The sequence below is a fragment of the Geotrypetes seraphini genome, chromosome 11 (genome assembly GCF_902459505.1).
Source record: "Geotrypetes seraphini chromosome 11, aGeoSer1.1, whole genome shotgun sequence".
Taxonomy (NCBI): Eukaryota; Metazoa; Chordata; class Amphibia; order Gymnophiona; family Dermophiidae; genus Geotrypetes; species Geotrypetes seraphini.
Window position 1 is genome coordinate 86,084,899 of NC_047094.1, and position 24,912 is coordinate 86,109,810.

At 44.0% G+C, this 24,912-nt stretch overlaps 1 protein-coding gene across 4 annotated transcripts in view; it reads left to right on the top strand.

Annotated features, from left to right (window-relative positions):
• The window catches only part of KCNQ2 (potassium voltage-gated channel subfamily Q member 2), a 233,310-nt gene that overhangs the window by 40,367 nt on the left and 168,031 nt on the right, over positions 1-24,912 (top strand). The gene's annotated exons all lie outside the window — the stretch shown is intronic.

The following is a 24,912-nucleotide window of genomic DNA, read 5'->3' on the forward strand; positions in this document are numbered from 1 at the left end:
CAGACCAGGGGTGGAGCTGCAAAGTACATATATACATTCTAAAGTATGCTTAAACATATTGCCATCTTTGCAGCAGGCACAGATTTCTGCGAGAGGATCTGTGCAGAAATGGGGCTGGTTCTAGGAGTCTGTTTTATAAAGGCTCATAAAGTAGATGCCTATTTTGCCTTTTAGGACTTAGACACCCTGCTATAAATCCATACCCAGAGTTAGTAAATAGGACCCCACTGGGAATAATGGGGCTTCTGCTATGTAACATGCATGGAATCTCATTAGCAGAGTTTAGAACTAGAGAGGCCTGATTTTGGACCAGAAGTAATAGATGGTGAAATGACATGCCCAAGGTAACAAGACATGAAATTGGTGGCTTATCTGCTATTTTAAGCACTAGACTCCTCCTCCAGGCCTAATTATAGTATCATTGCAACATACAAGGCATGCAGGATGGTGAGTAGGTCTGTTTTCCAAAAAAGGCTTCAGCTTTCTAATGAAGCCAAAATGCGCTGCTGCAACCTTTGTAATATGAAAGTGAGGAATTAATCATGAATGCAGGTAGACACTCAGATTGCACTGGTTTCAGTGCTACTTCCTTCTACTGCAGGTTATTTTATTTTGTTTTCAGCATTGACTAGTGGACTTTTTATTACTAAAGCTTAGTGCACACTAATGGAATTAGCGGTAAATGTTAGGAATGGGCTTCTTAGTATTTAGTGCACGCTAAGCTTTAGTTTAAAAAAAAAAAACCCTTGTTGATTTATCATGGAAAACAGCTTTCCATTGCATTTGCACAGTTAGTATCAATAGCAAAGACCAGAATTTTTTCTGGTCGTGCCAAGAGATTTACAGTAAGTCAGCTGACAAAAAGGCAGAAGGGATTGGAAGAAGCTCTACTTTTCAGTTGCTGGAGAAGAAGGTCTATCCATGTTCCAATGGTCTTTACTTCTCTGCGTGATACTTAGCCCTTGAATAATGTGCCATGCAGCTAGAGATAAAATTCCAGATACTCAGACTTTTATCAAATTGATTTTTATTTCCTTCCTAATTATTCTTCTAACTGGATTAACGTCAGCAATCTGAGACGTACTCCCTTCGCCACAGCAGTTTAATATTGTTTGTCCTGTAAGTGAAATTATTTTAGATTTGCATGCCAATATGAGCTGCGGGGAGAGGCTGGTTACTGACCTGCTGTCCAGGGCTGCTCGGAGAATTTGGAGCAGGGCTGCCCAAGTCCGGTCCTTGAGATCTACTGGCAGGCCAGGTTTTCAGGATATCCACAATGAATATGCTTGAGAGAGATTTGCCTGCACTGCCTTCTTGGTATGCAAATCCTTCTCATGCATATTCATTGTGGATATCCTGAAAACCTGGCCTGCCAGTAGATATCGAGGACCAGACTTGGACAGCCCTGATTTGGAGCATCCACAACTTCTGAGTTTGTGATTGTTCTTTAGATGCTTCTCTGCCTCTTTGCAATCTCTCTTCCATCCTGTTGCTCAGGGCATCTCAGGAAAAACAAGTGTCCCCTGGCTTCAAGTATAAAGGAGTTCTGTGCGAATTCCATCCCTTCCCACTCCCCATCTCTTTAGGGCAGTAATTTATAACCCACATCTCTGCAATACTATAGCTCTTTTTGGTTTCCAGGTTCTCCCTCATGAATATTCATCCTCTATAATAAAACTCTAAGCGCACATGTGCATTTAGGGTTTTGTGATTCCTGCGGCGTGCTGTGTCCTTCCCTGGCCGTATTCCATTTTGGAACATGGAGGCAGGGAACACGCCAGCGACTTGCCCCTCCCGCCCTCACTCACCAACCGCTGCCACCCTGCTGCTTCTCTTCAAAGTAGCCTCTTGAGGTTCACCGGCCGGCTGTAGCGAACCTCGTAGGTCGCTCTCCACCTCGGTAGCACGTTCCCTCTGACACAATCGTGTCAGAGGGTATGTGCTACTGATTTAGAGAGCGGCCTGCGAGGTTCGCTACAGTCGGCCGGCAAACCTCAGCAGGCTGCTTTGTTGAAGAGGAGCAGCGGCGGCGGCAGTGGTTCGTGCCAGTTGGCCAAGGACACCAGGAACCAGGGATGGAGGGAAGGTAGAATGGGAGAGGGGAAACAGAAGGGGGCCACGGAGCAGGCAGGCATGGCACAACAGGGGACCAGGGGGAGAGGAAAAGGGGGCTGCTTTGGGGGGAGGGGTGTGCTGGGGCAGATAGCAATCATGGGGGGGGGACAGAAGGGGGCCACGGAGCAGGCAGGCATGGCACAACAGGGGACCAGGGGGAGAGGAAAAGGGGGATGCTTTGGGGGGAGGGGTGTGCTGGGGCAGATAGCAATCATGGGGGGGGACAGAAGGGGGCCACGGAGCAGCAGGCATGGCACAACAGGGGTCAGGGGGAGAGGGAAAGGGGCTGCTTTGGGGGAGGGGTGTGCTGGGGGAAGACAGCAATCATGCTTTGCTCTGGGAGGAGGGAAAAGAAGGGGGCCATGGAGCAGGCAGGCATGGCACAACAGGGGGCAGGGGGAGAGGGAAAGGGGGCTGCTTTGGGGGTGGGGTGTGCTGGGGTGCAGACAGCAATCATGTGTCCCATGCTGGTAAGAAGTGGAGGGGGAGAGGGAAAGGGGGCTGCTTTGGGGGGGAGGGGTGTGCTGGGGGCAGACAGCAATCATGCTTTGCTCTGGGAGGGGGGGAACATAAGGGGGCCATGGAGAGACAGGCAGGCATGACATAAGGGAGAAATACAGGCAGGCAGAAGGCCAGGGAGACAGACAGACAGAAATAAAGACAGACAGATAGGGGGCCAGGGAGAGACAAAGACAGAAAGATTGACAGCCAGACAGCCAGCCAGCGTCCAAGGAGAGAGAGACAAAGAAAAAACCCCAGACAGACATCTACTCTAGCACCCGTTAATGTAACGGGCTTAAACACTAATGAGATATATTTGCCTATACAGTTGCCTATACAGTAAATCTAAGAAACAGGATGACATATGTAAAATATATCTTATGCATATTCATGAAGGAGACTCTGCAAACCTGAACAGCCAGGATGTTTCTGAGGACTGGGTTGAGAATCGCCAGACCACATATTTTAGTATAACTAGTCATCTGTTAATGAGTGAATGTAAAATCGCTCTGACTACTCTATGGACGCCATGTTTGATCCTCAGTGTCTATTTTCTTTTAAAATCTGCCAACTAGATTAAGCAGGGACTTATCTTCTATTTGTCTGTACAGCACTGGGTAACTTGTGCCCCCCAGTTTAGTAGAATAGTCTCTGTGAGGGCCTCAGACACTGCTTCAGAAGACTGAGGCTCAGAAAGTTTAGCACAGCTAGAGAGGTGACAATGTGGGCTTGACCTGGCCCATAAAACTCCAATCTTCTGAACTCGAATGTATGAAGTGTTTCTTTCTCATTTCTAGAGGACTTGAACAGAAACACAGTAAAATGCCTTTTCTATGGAAGGAAGGGCACTCGCTAAAGTTAAAAGGGGATGAATTCCGTACAAATGTTAGGAAGTTCGTCTTCACCCAGAGAGTGGTAGAAATCTGGAACGCTCTTCCGGAGGCTATTATAGGGAAAAGTACCCTTTAGGGATTCAAGAAAGGGTTAGATAAGTTCCTACTGGACCAGAACATACGCAGGTAAGGCTAGACTCAAATAGGGCACTGGTTGTCAATCAACTGCTAGGCACCATTCATAGAATCAGGCCTAATGTATTCTTAGGCACAGGTAGGCGTAAAATCTTTAGGCATACTCCATTTAGGCCAGGATTTTCTTGACCTAAATGAGTGTATCTAAGGTAGGTACTTACTAGTGCCTAACTCAATCCATGTCCAAACTCCACCCTGAATCTGCCGCTAAGCATGCCTACTCGTCGTTAGGCACCTTAGTATAGACACCTACATCAAAGCACTAGGCCCCTACTGGCAAATAATTTTTTAAATTGTTTTTTAATGGCACTTTCAATTATCAGTGCCAATTAAGCCAATTAAAAAATTTAACTTAGGCACTAGATTGGCTAGGCATGCCGATCTAGGTGCCTAACTATAGGCTTCTTTTATAGAATCAGAGCCTAGGTGCTTAGTTCAATGGATTCCCTAGTCAGAGCCTATGACTCCTGGACTTACCTCAAAGTGGAGACACATGTTTTGTTTAAGCTGGGTTGTCTTTGTTACAAAGTTACGTATGGTATTGCTCCAAACTATATGACCGATAGATTTCTCATAGCATTCCATAAACATAGGAGAAAATCACATGCATTGTTTAATTTTCCATCTGCTCAAGGTTGTAAGAGCAAGAAATCCTTGGAACATACGCTAGCATTTCAGGCTGCTTTCTATGACAGGGAATTTAGGCCACTGTTGCGTAGTGCTTGCTCTTACAAGCACTTTAGAATTCAATTGTAAGCTCATCTTTTTTCAAAATATTTAGCAAACTAATTTAAATCATCATTAGGTTATGTTATTTTTAATCTTTTGTTCACTGCATTGAAACTGAGAAGGCTCGACTTGGTTTACAGCAATTAAATAAACAGGGAATGATTTACAAATGATAAATAGAAGATGATAGCAAAATTTCAAAATAATTAATTTTCAAAATGTTTGGCAAATAGATTTATGGAAAAATTGAAACAAATTGAAACTCTTAAAAAAAAGGGGAGATCAATCCAGAGTTGAGAGAATTTAAAGACCAAAGATTGACTGAAGATCTTGACTCCTTTAATCACTTTTTAAGAAGGAAGGGAGAGTTTAAATTGTTGGATACCTCTTGCAAAGGAGAATCGGTAAATGTTCCAAAATAAAGGAATAAGAGGATTAAAGATACCATATAGAATTTTAAAAGAAATACAAGTGCATTTAAATTGAATTCTAAAATAAACCGGGAGCAAATGAAGACTCTGAAGCAAAGGGGTCACATGGTCAAATTTACATTTTCCAAAGATCAGCTTCACAGCAGTATTCTGAATTAATTGTAATCTATGAAGACAAATTTTTGTAATGCCGAGGTAGATAGTAATCAAGATGAGATAATATAATTGATTGAACTAAGATAGAAATATGACGGTGATGAAAAAGATGTCTAACCTTCCTCAGCATATGCAAACTAAAGAAGCGTATGCGGTTATGCGGTTTATAAGTACGATGTTATGTTATGTTATTCCTGTTCAGCTAAGTTCCCTAGATGCATAGAAGTTCAGAAATGTTGAAAATATGGAAATGTGTGGTAAAAAATAAATGGCTTGAAGATAACATGCTTTGGGAAATTGAGCAATGATACACATTTGCATGCAGTTCTATAATATTTCCAGAAATGGTTCATTTCCTGTGGGAATTTATAAGGTTAGTAGAAAGAGCCAGGCATTGATAGCTGATATATTCATTCAATCAATCTCGAGAAATGGGCATCAACATGGCAAATGAAGTTCAACATGGATAAGTGCAAACTGATGCATGTCGGGAACAAAAATCTCACGCTGGGGGCGGTACTAGGAGAGACCTCCCAGGAAAAGGACTTGGGAATTCTGATCGACAAATCCATGAAGCCATCTGCACAATGTGCTGTGGTGGCAAAAAGGGTGAACAGAATGCTAAGAATGATCAAGAAGGGGATTACGAACAGATCAGAGAAGGTCATGCCGCTGTCCCGGGCCATAGTGCACCCTCACCTGGAGTACTGCATCCAGCACTGGTCGCCGTACATGAAGAAGGACATGGTACTACTCGAAAGGGTCCAGTGAAGAGCAACTAAAATGGTTAAGGGGATGGAGGAGTTGCCGTACAGTGAGAGATTGGAGAAGCTGGGCCTCTTCTCCCTTGAAAAGAGGAGACTGCGAGGGGACATGATCGAAACATTCAAAATACTGAAGGGAATAGACTTAGTAGAGAAAGACAGTCTGTTCACCCTCTCCAAGGTAGGGAGAACAAGAGGACACTCTCTAAAGTTGAAAGGGGATAGATTCTGTACAAACGTAAGGAAATTCTTCTTCACCCAGAGAGTAGTAGAAAACTGGAACGCTCTTCTGGAGTCTGTTATAGGGGAAAACACTCTCCAGGGTTTCAAGACAAAGTTGGACAAGTTCATGCTAAACTGGTGAGACTGGACTCATTTGAAGCACTGGTCTTGACCTAGGGGCTGTCGCGTAAGCGGACTGCTGGTCTGACCCAGCAGCTGGAATTCTTATGTTTACTCAGAAAGGAAAAAGTGTCTTCCAGACACTTGCTTTAAAAATTGGTGAAATTTCTAAGTCTAACAAAATACAGCTGAGCCCATGAGAGGGATCTCCAGAGATTTTTGCTGCATTGCTCCCCTTCACCTTCAGCCTGAGAAAGTGGACAGGGGAATTCATTTCCTGTTCCCTTAAACTGATTAATTTTTCTGGAGATACTTAATAAAATGGCCAATAAATTCAGATTACTGTGATTCCTATTTATTATTTATGGAAAACTAGCTGATGCCCCGGTGTTGCACGGGTATTTAATTATAGCAATAACACTGTAAATGGATTCAAATAAAGATACTTTATAGTGGTGAATGAAAGTATTTTTTTACAGCTTAATAAAAAGTACAATATTCAAATAATAATGTGAAATATTTGACAAAATGAATACAATACAACTAACGCAAAACGTGATTATAAACAACAATTTTAGTTTCACCTCCTGGAGCAAGAACATATAAATTCTTGGGTGAACCCACCCTTGAGCAAACAACATAGAGTTGTGGGCCGCGAGACCACCAGAACATATCACCCCAGGTAGTGAGGGATCAGCATACCAAGTTTCGTTCAAATCGGTGAAGCCATTTTTGAATTAATGTGAGAATGGCAGCTTTTTACATATTTTCCATTGACATGAATGGGTGAAATCTGATTTTCTGTTTGTAGCTCTGCCCATGTGTGCAGGTGGGCCGCGAGACCCCCAGAACATATCACCCCAGGTAGTGAGGGATCTGCATACCAAGTTTTGTCCAAATCGGTCAAGCCGTTTTTGAATCACACTGAGAATAGCAGCTTTTTACATTTTTTCCATTGACATGAATGGGTGAAATCTGATTTTCTGTTTGTAGCTCCGCCCACGTGTGCAGGAGGGCCGCGAGACCCCCAGAACATATCACCCCAGGTAGTGAGGGATCTGCATAGCAAGTTTCGTTCAAATCGGTGAAGCCGCTTGTGAATTACTGTGAGAATGGCAGCTTTTTACATTTTTTCCATTGACATGAATGGGTGAAATCTGATTTTCTGTTTGTAGCTCCGCCCACGTGTGCAGGTGGGCCGCGAGACCCCCAGAACATATCATCCCAGGTAGTGAGGGATCTGCATACCAAGTTTCGTTCAAATCGGTCAAGCCGTTTTTGCGTGATCGCGGCACATACACACACACATACATACACACATACATACCTCCGATTTTATATATATAGATATAACTCAAGATAGTTTCAATTGGTGGTCAGCATTCTACTGGGTAGCCCCAAGTGTGATGCCCTCCATAGTAATATAATGCTCATAACACAGGACATGACTACATATTAAACAGACATCCAGTCTTCCTCATAAGATGATTTGTGTGTAATGCCACTCTGTGCAGGTTACCCCCATACCTTTATATAGAGTTGTAAATGCCTTTCTTCCACAACATATTAATAAGTTCCAAAGTCATTTCATCGAAACAGACTCAAGGTTTGGTTTTCACCCTCTTGGTATTCTCTGTGCATATCCCAATCATTTTTGAAGTCCATTGCTACATGTCATTCAAGTTCCTTCATAGGCTCCCAAAACCAAACCTTTTCCTTGCTAGCATGCACTTATGGCAAGAGATGGCCCTCATGCTGAAAGGAGCTGGGCTCAGATAACCTTCCTTAAATGCTGTGTCTTTCCTCTTTGCCTCCACCCACAGTAGACTGGAGGAAAGGGAGCATCTCTTCACAGGATGGGAAGTGAGCAATGCAGCAAACATTTAGAAATGTGATTAATATCCTTTATTTCTAATTAGCTGCCTTTGCAATAATAATGTAGAGGCACCTAATTCCCCTGGGATGATTCTCTTCCTCAGCTAATTGTATTGTCTCCAGACTGGAATATGTGAAGTGCCAGTGACAGGGGAGGAGGACAAGGTTGAGTGACTGCAGAGCAGTAAGGAAAGGAATCAGTGATGTTCCCAGTGGGAGCTATTTACAACAGAAACCTTCTCCATTCAGTTAAGCCATTGTAGAATTCAACAGTAATCTGGGTATTTATTCAATGCAGGGATTGCCTGCTAGTTCAGGAGTTGGGAGCTATTTAATATCTTGTGGAAAATCGCTGGGTTTGGGCCTTCCGCATCTCAGGTTGGTCAGTACTGGCAGTACTGTGAATGCAAGATTCCCAGCCCTGAGGGTGGGGGGGGGGGGTGGGGGAGAGTGATGCCTGGATGGTCTGAAGCAGGGTCTGAGTTTGTAAGGTTCCAGGATGGTTGCTGTGGTGAATTATGTTTGGTAATGATGGTGGGAAAGGAGAAGAGGGTATAAAATAGGGGGAAAATGCTATGTAGTGTAGGTGAGGGCTCATGGTACCAGATGCCAACCTAGCCCTCATTGAGCTAGAGAGAACAGGAACAGGATCACACTGCTGACAGATAATCCTCATAATTTCTGAGATTATGCTTTATTGAGTAAACATAATACAAGTATTCACAGGAGATGACTTTCTCAGAGAATAGATGGATAGTGCAGGATACAGTTTCTTTGTTCCAGTATGATGCAGAGGTAGTGAGGCTTGGAGAGCAGGGGATAGGGGGAGAGGCAGAGACTGAAAAATACAGGTGCCAGAGAGGATAGCAGGATGATTCTTGCGTGAGGTCAGATGGATAAGGGTGAAAACAAATGGTCCTCTAACCAAAGAAGGACAGCAGTGAGGTCTGGGCAGCCATGTGGCCAGAAAGCATGTAGCCAGGAATGACATCCAGTAAAGCTACATACAGCATGTGTGGAAACCATTAACAAAGTATTGTACAGATTAATTTAAAATTATTTCCCTTATTTTTATCAATTTAAGGTGCAGGGAGGGGGGAATTTTTATTATTACATGTTTTATATGATAATGGAATATATGGGTGGGAGGGATGGGAAAGGGGAAGGGATAAGATTTTATGAAATGTATCAATGATTGTTTGTAAGTGATGTATTTATTGTTAATGTGAATGAATATATTTAACACTTAATGTAATTTTGAAAATGAATAAAGAATTAAAAAAAAAAAAAAGGTCTTCTGGGAACCCACCCATGTAAGGGGAGGGGGAGCAAGACAGAGGCCAATCAGAGCTGAGATTAGCTCTATGTGGCCAAGGAAAGGATGCACCTTGAATGACCTTATCAAGAAGAGGTCAGAAATGGCCAGGAAGTGAGAGGAGAGACAAAAGAATCAAGTTTAGCTGAGAGATAGAGAGAGAGAGGAGAGGTCTTGCAGAATAAAGACCATAGACACAATTTTATAGAGGCAAGCAGGGGTAACTGAAACATCTCTCAGACTACATTGCCCATAATGCTTCTCTCACAAGTCCTGGCAAAAACTACTGGGTCAGAGGACTTAAACCCTACCTTATCCACCAAGCAATGCCCAACATAATAATAACCCTTGAACTCTCAATCTTTGACTACTGTAATGTGATTCTGGTAGGCATTCCAAAGTACTGTACATGATTAAGCATATTCAAATGGTATAAAACACAGCAGCGAGATTTCTGCAGGAAAAAAAATCGAGGCTGCTAAGTTCCATCCCGCTACTGAAAGAACTACCATACATACCCAAATATAAATTGATCCAAATATAAACCGTGGTAACCTTTTTCCCCCCAAAAAGGAGGAATAAAGGTTGACTCAAATATAAACTGATGATTTATATTCAAGTACCGGTACAGGGCAGAAGCGACTCCTCCTCTTTTCCCTGGTGTCCTGTCTGCCGGGTCTGCAGCCAAACAGCTAGCCAATCCGCCCCTACCCAGAACGTCCCCCCTCACAGACCCACCATGGGCATGCAGTACTGCCCTGGTGGTCCAGTAGTGTAGACAGACGGTCAGTCTGCCCCCCTTCATGGACCCACCGCTGGCCTCCAGTACTGCCCTAGTGGCCCAGTGGAGCGGGGAACCGGAGCTGCCCTCAATTGCTCCCTCCCAGCGACTTTGTGCAACTAGGCTATCCCTCCCCTCCCAGTCTCCCTGCAGGTCTAACTTAGGTCCTTGCTGGTCCAGCGGTGAGGCAGGGCAGGAATGATCCCTTTATGCTCCTTCCCGGGAATCTCCATAATGAAAAAAATGACTGCCCCGAGTTCCCGCAACAAACTTCGTGAGACTGCGAGTTGCGCTTAGACTACTGCAACTTGCTATGCTCAGGTCTTCCACTTAGCCATCTCGCTTTTCTCCAATCCATCCAGAATTCGGCTGCATGACTCATTACCTCTCTCCTAAAGTCACTTCATTGGCTTCCCATCCGTTTCCAAATACAATTCAAACTCCTCTTACTGACCTATAAATATACTTACTCAGCTGCCCCTCTTTGCTTATCTTCCCCTGTGTTCCCTACCTGCCCCCCCCCCATGAACTCCACTCACCTGTTAAGTCCCTCCTATCTGTGCCATTTTCTTCAACTGCCAACTTCAGACTCTGTCCCTTCTACCTTGCTGTGCTGTATGCTTGGAACAAGCTGCCCAAATCCCTATGGCAGGCTTAGTCTCTGGCAGCGTTCAAGGCCCAGTTAAAAGCCCACCTCTGAAAGTGCTTTCAATTCCTAACTCCTCTCACCTTAGGTTCTGCATCCTTAACCCTATATGTCATGTCTGTCTGTCCAAGTTAGATTGTAAGCTCTTTCAAGTAGGGGCCATTTATAAATGTCAAAATGTACAGCGCTGCGTACACCTTTCAGCGCTATATAAGTAATAAGTAGTAATAGTAGTAGTAGAGATGCAAGACCAAGGAGAAAGGAGGGAGTGAGAGAGGGAAAGGAAAGAGAGGAGATACCAGAGCATGGAAGGGAAGGGAGAAATGGAAGGGAAGGAGAGGAGAGAGATGCCAAGGCATGAGGAAAGGGAAGGAGACAGAGATGCCAGCTCGTGGTGTGCAATGGGAAGGAAGGAAGGAAGGAAAGAAAGAAAGGAGAAGAGAGAAATGCCAGATAATTTGGGAGGAGGTAGAGACAGAGAGAAAAATAGAGAGGGGGGGGGAAGCTGAAATGTAACATGTACAAAGGAGAGGAAGGACATAGAGGGAAGATGCCATATGGAAGGGGAGAGGGTGGAGACCGGATGGTAGGGGCAGTAAGAGAGGGCAGATGCTGCATGGAACAGAGAGAGAAGACATTCGATGGATAGAAAGGATTCAATGAAGAAGATAATTAAAGCAGAAACAATAGGTACTCATAGAAAATTTTTTTTTTTTGCTTTAGAATAAAATAGTATTGTAGCTGTATTGATAAATGTTTATTAATAGAAAATGGAAATAAAATAATCTTTTTATTGGACTAATTTTAATATATTTTTATTAACTTTTGGAGACCAAAATCCCCTTCCTCAGGCAGTGGTGTAACAAGGTGAGGGGTGTGTGGTCTGCCCTGGGTGCAGCTCCTAAGGGGTGCTCTTCTGATCTCTTTTTATGGGGGAGAGGGTGTTAAAAAATGATCAGCCCTGGGTGTCACATAACCTAGTAAGTATGCCACTGTTCTTGACTCTATCCTCTTTCATACTCTTTTGACTTTGTTCCAAACTGTACATACAGTATTTAGATCTTTCAGTCTGACCCCCATATGCTATATGAAATGATCCTTGACCAATTTATAGCTGCTCTCTGAACTGTCTCCATTATGTTTATATTCTTTTGAATGTACAGGCTCCAGACTGGCATTTGATTATACTTCTTCCTCCATATTCGCTGTGATAGGAGATTAACAGAACCGCAAATACAGAAAAACCTTGAATAACTTTTTCATATGTTATTCACTGTTTTCTATTAAAAACCATCATGAATATGGTGAAACCACGAATAACATGAAGGGAGACCTGGCCTGTTCCTGAAGGAGAGGCAAAATACGGTGAAGAAAGTGCTGGAAATCAGCAATTTTCTCTGTAAACGCTTGGAATCAGCGATTTCTCTATGCAACTAAGCTGATGTAATTTGGGTGGAGGAGCCAGCAAGGAGGGAGAAATATAGCTTTGGGTCAGTGCATATACCTGGGTATTCAATGATAAGATCTGCACGTATATGCCCAATATTGAATGCCCAGGGTTAGCTCAACTTGTAACTGTGACTCACAAGACACAGGCTGAATGTTGACCCCTCTATATTAGATAGCAGTGGCAGTACTCAGCAGCCACTATGTACCACATATTATTTTTCCATCTTCATTTTCAGAGGAAGAACATAAAATAGCTTTATGTTTTTGAAACCTTTTTTTGTTTTTACAGCACTGTCAGGACTTAAATCTATAACTATTCACCTAGAGACTATTCTATAAGGACTGAAGGTGTCTACTTTAAAAATAAATAAATAAATTTTAGCATAAGAGCAAAAATACACTCCTGCAATCTGGGCATGAACATCAGTCATAGAGCCAGCATAAGTGTTTACACCTAAATGCTGAAGATATGCATGTAACCTATAGCATTTTATAAGTCACATGTGAGTGCTGCCCATGGTCTGCCCAGACTCCTCCTATGTGTATGCCTAGATATTGTGGCAGGGATGCTCAGCTGGTCACGTGACAACTAGCCAAGGTACCCTGCCGTAATATGCAGGTGTGTGGTCCAAAGGAAAACAGTAGTCAAAAGAATACACAATGTCTCCCACGCCCACTGTTGTAAAATACTCAGAGGCTTTATTGCTAGCAGGCTCACAGTTCTTGGAAAAATACCAAAAACGTCCAGATAATAATGTTTCACAGTACTTTCCCTCAATTAAGTCAGATGGCCATAACAAAATATCTCCAAACAAAATATCCAAAATATCTCCAAACAAAATTGAGTTTTACTTTTGTAGTCCACAAAGTCCTTGTTAGAACTGTATGAATAGTTTCAGCCCCTCACATTAGGGCTCAGTTTGCATAAGGAAAAAAAAAATCTTTTTCTGACTAGCAGCAACTCTTTAGCTCAAAAATATTCTCAGCTTTCAGTGCCAAGCCCAGGTAGCTCATGAAAAAAAACAAACATGCAGCACAGAATAATGTCCAAAACAGAAGAATATTCTAACCTGCCATTTGGCTGTTAGCACAGGTCCATACTTTCTTCAGCATTGAGGTCTTCACAAGATAAATTCTTCCACTCCATTTCTGTGTCTTGCCGTTTGCTTTCCTCCTGAACTTATTTCTTAGGCTTTAATTTCTCAGACATTTCCCAGTCACTCACACAGTGCTGGCCCTTTTCTATCTTGGTTGAGCTCATGGGGATAGACCTCTCCCCTGTGACACCTCTTCACCTCCCCTCCCCTCTTCACCTGTGACACTTCTGCTTCTCCTCTCCCCACCCCCCTGGTAGCTTCAAGCAGACTCTTAAAGGGGTCTTTACTCCCTAGCTTGGGTTCTAACCTGGCATTTCTTAAAGGCACATCTCGCCCTCACCACTCCTTCAAAAATGCCCCTTTCAGTTCTGTGCACACAGTGGGATTTAGAGGCCTAAAAAGTCTCTGGATACGTCTAAAAACCCTTTTCGGTTATCGGCACTTGGACAACCTGTCTTTTAGGTCGTCCAAGTGCCGACGGGTGGGTTTTTAGACATATTTTTGTTTTGATTATGAGCCCCAATGTATAAATAAATTAGAGCTGATAAAAAGCTGGATGTAAGAAAAATAAACATAGCAGTAAAGGAGAAATATACCAGAACTGCATTTCTAATACAGGTGTCACTGCCAAATGATTATCCTGGAGAGACAAGATCCTTAAAGCACTAGAAAATGCAATAAAAATCAACAAAATGTGCCAAAAGACATAGAAATGCTTCTAACTGACCTGATTAAAAATAAAAAATTACATTCAGGGGTTGAATTTCAGCCTCATGGAGAATCAGTGGCGTACCAAGAGGGGGGAGGCGGGGGGGGGGGGGGGGGAGGTCCACCCTGGGTGCAGCCTTAGGCGGGGTGCACAGCCAGCCCGGTCCCTATTGCACTCCCACCCTCCCAGCGAGAGCAGCAATCATGAAAACAGGAAGTAGGCAGGACCCGGCAGAGAGGAAGGCCTGAAGCCGGCAACAGCAGCGAATTGTAAAAGCTGCTGCTGCCCGAAGAAGGTAATGGCGCCAGGCCTTGGAGCACCGAGGCAGACCGCTTCTTCCCTCTCCCAGCCAAACCCCTGCTGACCCTCCTATCTCTCCCCCCCAAGTGAATCTTTCCGACTCTCCCAGCGAGAGCAGCAAACCTCCCTCCAGTAGCGTCGGCTGCTTCGCGGCTTTCTCCTCCCTCTGCCATGTCACTGATGATGTCATCAGTGACGCTTCACCGGCAGGAGAAAGCCGCGAAGCAGCCGACACTACTGGAGGGAGGTTTGCTGCTCTCGCTGGGAGAGTCGGAAAGATTCACTTGGGGGGGGAGAGATAGGAGGGTCAGCAGGGGTTTGGCTGGGAAGGGGAAGAAGCGGTCTGCCTCGGTGCTCCAAGGCCTGGCGCCATTACCTTCTTCGGGCAGCAGCAGCTATTACAATTCACTGCTGTTGCCGGCTTCAGGCCTTCCTCTCTGCCGGGTCCTGCCTACTTCCTGTTTTCATGAAGACAGGACCTGACAGAGAGGAAGGCCTGAAGCCGGCAACAGCAGTGAATTGTGAATGCTGCTGCTGCCTGATGAAGTTCAGGACACCAGGCTTTGGGTGACAGAAGGAGGAAAGGGAGCAGAGGGGGAGAGAATTGGGGAGAGTGCTGCTGTACCCAACTGGAGGGAATGAAAGGAGACGCCAGGGCTTGGAGGGAAGGAGGAAGGTATGCCAGATCAAGGGAAAAGGAAGGGGGAAAGGAAGGAGGAGATGTCAGAGCATGGAGGGGGAGGGAGAGATGGAAGAAAAGGAAAGGAGAGAGATGCCGGGAATCAGGGAAGGGATGATGCCAGACCGTGAGGTGGGAAGGAAAGAAAGGAGAAGAGAGAGATGCCAGAGCATAGGGGAGGGGTGGTGACAGAGAGAGAAAAACGGAGAGGTGACAGAGTTGAAATCAATCATGTACAAAGGAGAGAAGGGACACGGGATAGATAGTTTATGGAAGGAGCATAGAAAGAGGGAAGATGCCATATGGAAGAGAGAGAGAGAGAGGGTGCACTCTGGATAGAAAGAGCACAGAGGGCAGTGAATGGAAGGGGCGAGATAGAGGGTGAACAGTAGATGGAAGGGGTAGAGAGAGGGAAACAGACACTGAATGGAAGTGTGGGGGAGAGGAAGGACAGCTGCTGAATGGAAGTGTGAGGGAAAGGGGGAGCAGATACTGGAAGGAAGTGGGGAGGAGAAAGAAAAAAAGGGCACATGCAGGATTGAGGGAAGAGGATAGAGTTAGTTACTGGAAGGGGTGAGGGAAAGAGGTGGCAAGCTATAGGTAGACACAGTGAAAGACAGAAATTGAGGACTGAATAGTAAAAAAGAATTTAGACAGAGGCAGAAAATAAATTGAGAAGGAAGACCAGGGAAGAACAGGAGGAAGGGAGTGGAGAGAGAGATGCCAGAGCAGGGGGGAAGGAGAGGAGACAGATACCAGACCAATGGGGGTGAAAGGAGAAATGGAAGGGGGAGGCATACAGTTTCTAGAAGGGGCATAGAAGGAGAGAAGATGCCATATAGGGGCAGAGAGATGGCAGACAGTGGATGAAAGAAAGAGAGTAACAAGAAGATGAGGAAAGCAGAAACCAGAGAAGACAAAGGTAGAACAAAATTTTTTTATTTATTTGTTGCTTTAGGAGACATGTATCACTCTTTCTGTGGTATTGCATTGTATGCAGAGTCCAGCTTCTTGCTGGTTCAATTTAACCTTTGTCTATGTATTTCTATTTTATCCCCCCTTTTACAAAACTGTGGAGCGTTTTTTAGCACCAGCCATGGTGGTAGCAGCTCTGATGCTCAGAATTCTATGAGCGTCAGAGCTTTTACCACCGTGGCTAAAATCCACACTACAGTTTTGTAAACGGGGAAGGGGTAAGTTTGTGATGACATTCCATACTAGGCGAAGGTGTTTTCTGTGTTCTGTATGTTCAAAAGACATGGTTTTCTGTTAGGATTACTTCAGGATTGATCTGTACTATTCTGGTTTGTTTAGTTTTACAATGGGTGTATTGCTGTTGTACTTCTCACTGCAGTATGTAAGATGCTGCCTTTTCCTAGGTACTCATGTGTGACGTGTGGCTTATTACTAAAAATCATGTTTTTCGTACAGATTGGGGGGGGGTGCCAAAAAATGATGGGCCCCGGGTGTCACACATGCTAGGTATGCACTGTGGAGAATGTATAATTTAATATCTAAGGGCCCCTTTTATCAAGCTATGTTAAAGATTTTTAGCGTGAGCTGGCATGATAAATGCTCCAACACTCATAGAATTCCGATGACATCACATCAACATCCATGCATGCACAGAGGCCCTCCAGATGCAGCCCCAAGCTTGGGATCTTCCAAAACCTGGACACATTGTCGGGTTTTGGAAATCCCTCCAGGCACCCAGACAGTCCTCTAAAAAGAGGATATGTCTGCGCTTTCCTGGACGTCTGGTAACCCTACCTCAGTGAAGGCCCTGACGCGGCTGCAGCTCTGCACTGTGCTGCTTGCTCCTGGCTCCGTACTTCTGTTCAGGCTGCTCACTCCTGGCTCCTCTTTGTGCCCATGCAAAACTGTGCCTCATATCATCAGGGGATTCTCAAATCCCCTCATGGCTTTTGGCTGAGCAATCAGAGGCCAATACAGCATTCAGGCTCCTTCTCTGTAGCATCCTACCATCCTCCAGCACAGAAGCATCGAGGATTCATGCTTTTCCTCTTCTAAATATCAACCAAGATTACAGTCCCCTAAAATGTAAAGCTCCTGGAAATGTTCAGCTTTCTCAATTGTTATCCTATTTGTAATATTGCCTAGAAATGTCCAGTTATCTTATTTGTTATCTAATTCGCAATTTCTCCTAGAAATATCCAGCTTTCTTACCTCACTTGTAACAAAAAAATTATTATCCTATTTGTAATATTGCCTAGAAATGTCCACTTATCTTATTTGTTATCGAATTCACAATTTCTCCAGGAAATATCCAGCTTTCTTATCTCACTTGTAACAAAAAATTGTAACTATCCTGGAAATATCCAGTTAGCTCTTTTGTAATCCGCCTAGAACTGCAAGGTACAGGCGGAATAGAAGTCATTAATGTAATGTAATGTAATGATCCAGAGCCTGGACAGAATCCCCAAAGATGTTTTGTTTTTATTTGATTAGTTGAGCTGTCAGGACTTCTGAGCCTGTGCAACCAATGAAATTAAAACAAAAGAAATAAAAAGCCTTTAGGTGGATTATCTCCAGGCACTGAATCCCAGCGAGTGCATACAGCAGGAGACTGTGGTTTGCCCAAGTGGAGTGAGGCTAGGGCCTTTGGGGGATTCAATGAATCCCCAGTGCCATTAAAAAAAAAATAAAAAAAATTAAATCCACCTGGGGGTTTGGCTGTGGGGCTAGAAGCTTTCCCAACCATGGCTGACCATGGCTGACCACACAAACTTAACAGTGAAGAAATGCTTTTATACTCTATGGAAGCTAAGGACTATTAAAAAATACTTTGACACTACATCCTTCAGGTTACTGGTGCAATCGCTGATCCTATCCACCCTGGACTACTGCAACATCGTCTACCTGGGTATCCCACAAAAAACAATTTAACTGAGATTAATACAAAACACTGCAGTTCGCTTAATCTTCAGACTGCGATAACAAGACCACATTAGCCCAATGGAAGCGCGAATACAGTTCAAATTTGCATGCATCTGCTTCAAGCAAATCTGGGGCCTAGCACCTTCCTAACTGCAAGCACGCTTTGCTTTACACAACCCCACATGAACAACCAGAAGCAAAAACATCTTCGCCTATCCTAAAATTACTGGCTGCAAATACAAATCCTACCTTGACAGAACCTTCATGTTTCAAGCTAACCAACAACAATCCTGGCTGGGAAACTGCATAAATAAAACCAGACAGACCTACAACACATTCCGAAAATCTATCAAAACCACTCTGTTTGACAAATTCATAACCTAAACAGACCAATCCGCGCTCACTATGCTTTTTCCCCCCTACAAACCCGAAGCAATCTTCAGGCAATTCCTACCCCTCTTACTTTCCCTCCCCCTTTCAACCTCTCTTACATTTCCCTCCCCTACAACCCTTTTCTTCTGTAACATTTCCCTCATGCATTTGTAATTCGCTGAATGTCCAGCTTTCTTTCGATGTGAACCGCCTAGAAGTCAACTGACTATGGCGGTATAGAAAAATAAAGTTATTATTATTATTATTATTATTTCAGAGGACCCGCCACAGAAATGGCTGTTGCTTGCATCTTCTTGTAATGGGCTTCACCAAGCACCTCTATTGATAGCTTCATGGCATATTCAGATCTTAACATTCTAGATGGTATGTAATGTTTTAATACTTCCTTTAAATACGGTGCTACCCCATAGATCACCTGGTGAATAACCATCAAAATTTTGTATTCAGTTCTACCTTGAATTGGCAACCAGTGGGGACTCTTCAATACTGACGTTATATGCTCATTCCATGCCATCCCTGTAATCATTCTCGCCGCAGCATTTTGCACAACTTGTAGTGCCTTGATTTTATTTTTCGCAATAATTAACAACAGGGAATTGCAATAATTCAATCTGGATAAATCCAAGCTCTGTATCACAGTTTGAAAATCAAACCTAGACGTCATATTTCTTACTCTTGACAATAATCGTAATTGAAAGAATGCTCCTTTGACCACTTGCAAGATATGTGACTGCATGGAAAGCTGGGCATCCACAATAACTCCTAGCATCTTGATATGTGGTGCCTTGGTAAAAACCACCTCACCTATCTTCAACTCCTTTGACTCTAACAGGATTTCATCATTTCTGACACACATCATTTCTGTCTTTTTATATTCAAAACTAGCTTATTCTTATGCATCCACGATGTTATGCACTCCATACACTCAGCCAATTTCATCTTAACAAACTGTAATCCCCCGATCACAGGGAAGAAAAAGTTGATATCATCCGCATAAATGCGGTAATGAACTCCAAGCTCTTGAAAAACCTTCCCTATTGGTGCAATATAAATATTGAACAGTAGGGCAGACATTGAGGATCCCTGCGGAATACTCTTCTTCATTCCCTACATATCAGAAATGCAGGTACCACATTTTATTATGAATTTACATTCTAATAGGACTGACTGGCGGGCCTACACCTTCCCAGTGGAGGAGGAGCCTAAGGCTCTGATTGGGCCAACTGGAATATTAGGCCTCTCTCCCAGTGCATTCTGGGAAGCACTGAGTGGCCTAAGATTCCGATTGGCCAGATCCCTTAGGCTGCTCCCATAGGGGAGTGGAGTGGAAAGGGTAGATGTGAATCGCTTGTTCACTCTTTCCAAAAATACTAGGCCTAGGGGACATGTGATGAAGATGCTAAGTAGCAGATTTAAAACAAACCAAAGAAAATATTTCTTCACATGTGTAATTAAACTCTGGACTTCTTTGCCAGAGAATGTGGTGAAATCAGTTAGCTTAGCGGGGTATAAAGAAAGTTTGAATAATTTCCTAAAAGAATAGTCCAAAGGCCATTATTGAGATGGATTGGGGAAATCCACTGCTTATTCCTAGGATAATTAGCATAGAATCTGTTTTGCTCCTTGGGATGTAACTAGATACTTGGGACCTGGGTTGGCTACTGTTACAAACAGGATACTGGGCTTAATGGACCTTTGGTCTGTTCCATTATGGCAATTCTTATTTTATTAACCAAAGATTGAATAATCTACTGAAATTAGTACTCCTCAAAATATCTCTTGAGTCTCCTCAGTAGTTTTAATTTTAAAAAAACCCAACCACTTCTGAACTACGCAACATACCTGTATATAGGGGTCCATAGACAGAATCAGAAATACAGTAACTCCCATCAATTTAATATTTGATTTTAGTTAAACTTCAACTCCTACTAATTTCAGATTTCTGTGAGGCATGATCTGTCAAGAATTCCCCACCCATAAAATATTTGTTTATAAGGATTGATTTTGAGATGATTCATAGACATTCAAGTACATCAAAAACCTCATTCATTAAAATATAAATTGAAGACAAATCCAGGTGCACAGGAAATAAGTGAACAATATAATCTACAATACATATGAAAAATAATAGATTTTCAAAGATTGAAATAATTGCCCTCAAATCACTAAGATAAACATTAAATAAGATTGGGAAGAGGAAGATCCCTGTGGAACACCCTGCACTAAATTCCACTCTTTACAGCGTTCTTTTTGTTAATTTACTGGGACCAATCTATTTTTTATGAAACCACAGAACCGGATCCACACCTTTCTGGGAATTCCGAAGTCCCTCAACTTATCCAGCAGGCAATCATGATGGACTAAATCAAACACAGCTAATAAATCTAACTGCATTAGGAAAATCTTAGAGTCTTAAGGATGAAATTTCCTTGCTAGGGATGATTGTGTATAGCATAATTGCTTGTCATGTATTTTTTAAAAATGCTTTTAAAGATTGATTGATCAGCTGCTCATGGTCTTCCTTTGTATTTTATCTTTAAAGGTCTTTTAACAATATCTTCTATTACATTTGATTGTGGTTTATAAATTGTATCTGTAGTTATACTCCACTTTGGAATGTTCTAGAAACATAGAAACATGACGGCAGATAAAGGTCAAATGGCCTATCCAGTCTGCCCATCCGCAGTAACCATTATCTCTTCCTCTCTCTAAGAGATCCCACGTGCCTATCCCAGGCCCTCTTGAATTCAGACTTAGCTTGCATTGCAGCCACTTCACCAGACCACTGCAAAGCAAGCTAAGTCTTCTTTTCTTTAAATTTAATTCATTATTAAAATTTGAAAGTTTTTGTAAAAAATCATATGAAGGCAAGGGACTTATGAAGAATTGGGTGGCTGTGAGGTGATGCAGAGGATCTCTTTTCTGATCATGCATAAAATGTATGCATGACTCCCAAAATTAAATTAATGTAAATTAGCACTGATAATTGATTATTAGTGCCTAATTATCAGCACTAATTGGCTCATTTGTAATTAAATTGAGCATACAAAAATTGCACATGCAGTCTCGAGTGTTATTTATAGAATTAGGGTGATAACACTGGTCAACAAGCATTTTGCTACTGGAGTCCTGTCACCTGTACCTTAACAAGGCCACACTTGACTCTAAATGTGAAAACAGTTTTCATCCTGTTTTTAAGTTATGCGTCAGTTTGTGTTTATATCATTGTCATCATAACGCTACTGTGAAGCGTAGGTATTGTACTGTTTCTGTAACACAATATTGCATTGCTCATCGATCACATATACCAGTAATTTGAAAGTTTATACTAAAAAGTGATTATGCTGCTCTTTTTATCTGTGAATTTTTATATTTTGTTTGTTTTTGTCTAAGATATTATAATTATTACTAGCTTTATAGCCCGTTACATTAACGGGTGCTAGAATATATGTGTGTCTGTCTTTATTTCTTTCTCTCTCTGTCTCCTTAGCCGCTTTTTCCTGTCCATTCTCCCTTATTTTTACCTCCCCTGTGTCCACCACCACCCCTTCACTGCTCCCCTTATCCAGCAGCAGCCAATCTCCCTTTGTTTTAACTCCCCCCTGTCCATCAGCACCTCTTCATGCTCCCCCTGTCCAGCAGTAAGCCTCCCTTCATTTTTCCCCCGTGTCCATCATCACCTCTTCCTGCTCCCTCTGTCCAGCAGTAGGCCTCCCTTCATTTCTCCCCCTGTCCATCAGCACCTCTTCCTGCTCCCCATGTCCAGCAGTAGGCCTCCCTTCATTTCCCCCCCCCGTGTCCATCAGCACCTCTTCCTGCTCCCCCTGTCCAACAATAGGCCTCCATTCCTTTCCCCCCCCCGTCCATCATCACCTCTTCCTGCTCCCTCTGTCCAGCAGTAGGCCTCCCTTCATTTCCCCCCCTGTCCATCAGCACCTCTTCCTGCTCCCCATGTCCAGCAGTAGGCCTCCCTTCATTTCCCCCCCGTGTCCATCAGCACCTCTTCCTGCTCCCCCTGTCCAACAATAGGCCTCCATTCCTTTCCCCCGTCCATCATCACCTCTTCCTGCTCTATCTGTCCAGCAGTAGGCCTCCCTTCATTTCCCCCCCTGTCCATCAGCACCTCTTCCTGCTCCCCCTGTCCTGCAGTAGTCCTCCCTTCATTTCCCCCCCTGTCCATCAGCACCTCTTCCTGCTCCCCCTGTCCAGCAGTAGGCCTCCCTTCATTTTCCCCCCCTGTCCATCAGCACCTCTTCCTGTTCCCCCTGTCAAGCAATAAGCCTCCCTTCCTTTTCCCCCCCCTGTCCATCATCACCTCTTCCTGCTCCCTCTGTCCAGCAATAGGCCTCCCTTCATTTCCCCCACCCCTGTCCATCAGCATCCCTTCCTGCTCCCCCTGTCTACGGGAGTTAGTACAGGGCTGGTGTCTGCCATTCTCCCCAGAGTCCTTGCGCCCCCCCCTTCCCTTCCCACAGACCTGACTACCTACCCGGCGATTCAAGCAGCGTGTGCAGCAGTGTTCACATGCTGCTTCGGGTCCTTGTATTGCCCTGATTTACTCTGGCACGTCCCTGATGACATCATCAGAGACGCAGCAGAGCAAATCAGGGAAGTAGAAGGGCCCGAAGCAGCGTGTGAAGACTGGTGCACACGCTGCTTGAATCGCCAAGGTAGTTGGGTCCGCGGGAAGGGGGGTGAGCGGAAAAGGACTCGGACTCCTGTGGTCTGTCGCGGAGGGTGGCCAGGCTCCATTTCAGCCACAGGGAAGGCTCACTGCCCCAGCTCCTTACCCGTCCGCAGCCCGGGCCAGGCCTCCCGCACTTTCTCAGCGGCCCGGCTCACTCGGTTGTTTATTTTTTTTACTCCGCTTCCTGCATTCGCTGCTCTCAGTGACATAATAAGCGCGCATGTGCACTTGTCTTGCCACATCCCGACAGAAAAGAGATCAGGGAACATGCGAGGCAAGTGCGCATGCGCGGCTAGCATTTTATTATTTAAGATGAACAGACGAGGTTATGTTAACCGTCCTGATAATTTCTGTTATGTCTGTGGAGAATTTACTGAACAAGATTAGTGAAAGAATCTGTCCAGCAGACCTCAAAGTGCATAGAAGCATTATTTTGGCTGTAAAATTGGCAACCAAGATAAAGCGTGAGTATCTCATGTGTCTGTCTGTTATTCCGGATTAACACAGTGGCTGAATGGGAAACAGAAGAAGATGCCTTTCGCTGTACCCATGATGTGGCGTGAATCAACAAATCATCACTCAGACTGTTATTTTGGCTTGACAAAAATGGCTGGATTCACAAAGAGGAATAAATCAAAAATTGTGTATTCAAGTTTCAAGTTTAATAACATTTTAATATACCACCTTATTATTTATTTCAGGGTGGTTATACATTTTAAAATAGGGCAGAAACAGATAATATAATTTAACATAACTTTAAGATAATAAACATACACGATTAGATAAAGACAATGACATACACGACTGGCAAACAGGTACGAGTGGAAAAGAAGGGGAGAACTACAATGATGGAAGCAATTAAACCCGTTCCTCGTGACTCGGAGAATCCAGCTCCAATTCCTCCTTCCACGTCTGCAGCACAATGTGACGAAAGTTCAGATGAAGAATGTGCCTCTGCTGCTGTGGCGGGGTTGGATGAACCTGAAGTGGATGAAAAACAACCTCACCTGCTAACTAAATCATATTGCTCTTTCAGGAAGCTAGTAAAGACTTGTTCAATAAATTTTTATCTGTTTAAGAACTATCTCTTAGAATAAAACCCTAAGCGGCGCATGCGCACTCTTATCGGCATGCTTCCATGATCCGTAGGCCTGTGGCCGACAAGAGTGAGCATGTGCGCTTACTACGGCCCCACGCGCGATCTGCTCCAGCTCTCCTACGCGCAGAGGCACCGTTGATTGACAGGCAGCTGCCGGGCCATGTGACTCTCAGACGCTCCGATTATGATGGCTTCTGCTCCGAGCTACTTCTGACTTGCTGTTTCAGAAAACACCATGGGAAGGAAGGTCGGCTGCCCACAAGCTTTAGGATTCAGACGCCCGGAGGCAGAGGAAATCGCTGGAGGCCGGCGGGCTGGACATGTTCTCTCCTCTGGGCCTGCCCGAAGAAATCCTCCTCCTCATATTCTCTTACCTCAACTCGCAGGCGCTGGCAGGCTCGGCCAAGTGTGCCGCAGGCTTCACCACTTCACGGGCAAGGATGTGGCGTGGAGAAGGATAGCCCGAGGGTGCATTAACTCTGGCTTCACGCAGCAAGGCGCCGACACGTAAGCCAGCCAGACCGCGAGTGTGGGGCCGTTGTTAACATTTCACATCTAGCACCCGTTAATCTAACGGGCTTAAACACTAGTGCAATTATATTTGTCTTATGTTCACTGTATTTTTATCACTGATTGTCCAGTTCTTCTTATCTGTAAACCACCTAGAACTCTTCTGGGGGTTGGTGGTATAGAAAAATAAAGTTATTATTATTATTATTATCTTAATGACCGACTTCTTCCCACCTAATCTTGGTGATGTCAGTGATGAGCATGGGGAAAGGTATCAAGGCGATGGAAAGCAGAAATCAGGGAAAGTTCAATCCCAGTATGATGGGAGACTATTGTTGCTTCTTGCAAAGAGAAACAAATGTACGGTACAAGCGTAAAAGCAAGTGTCTCAAACATTTCTGAACATGC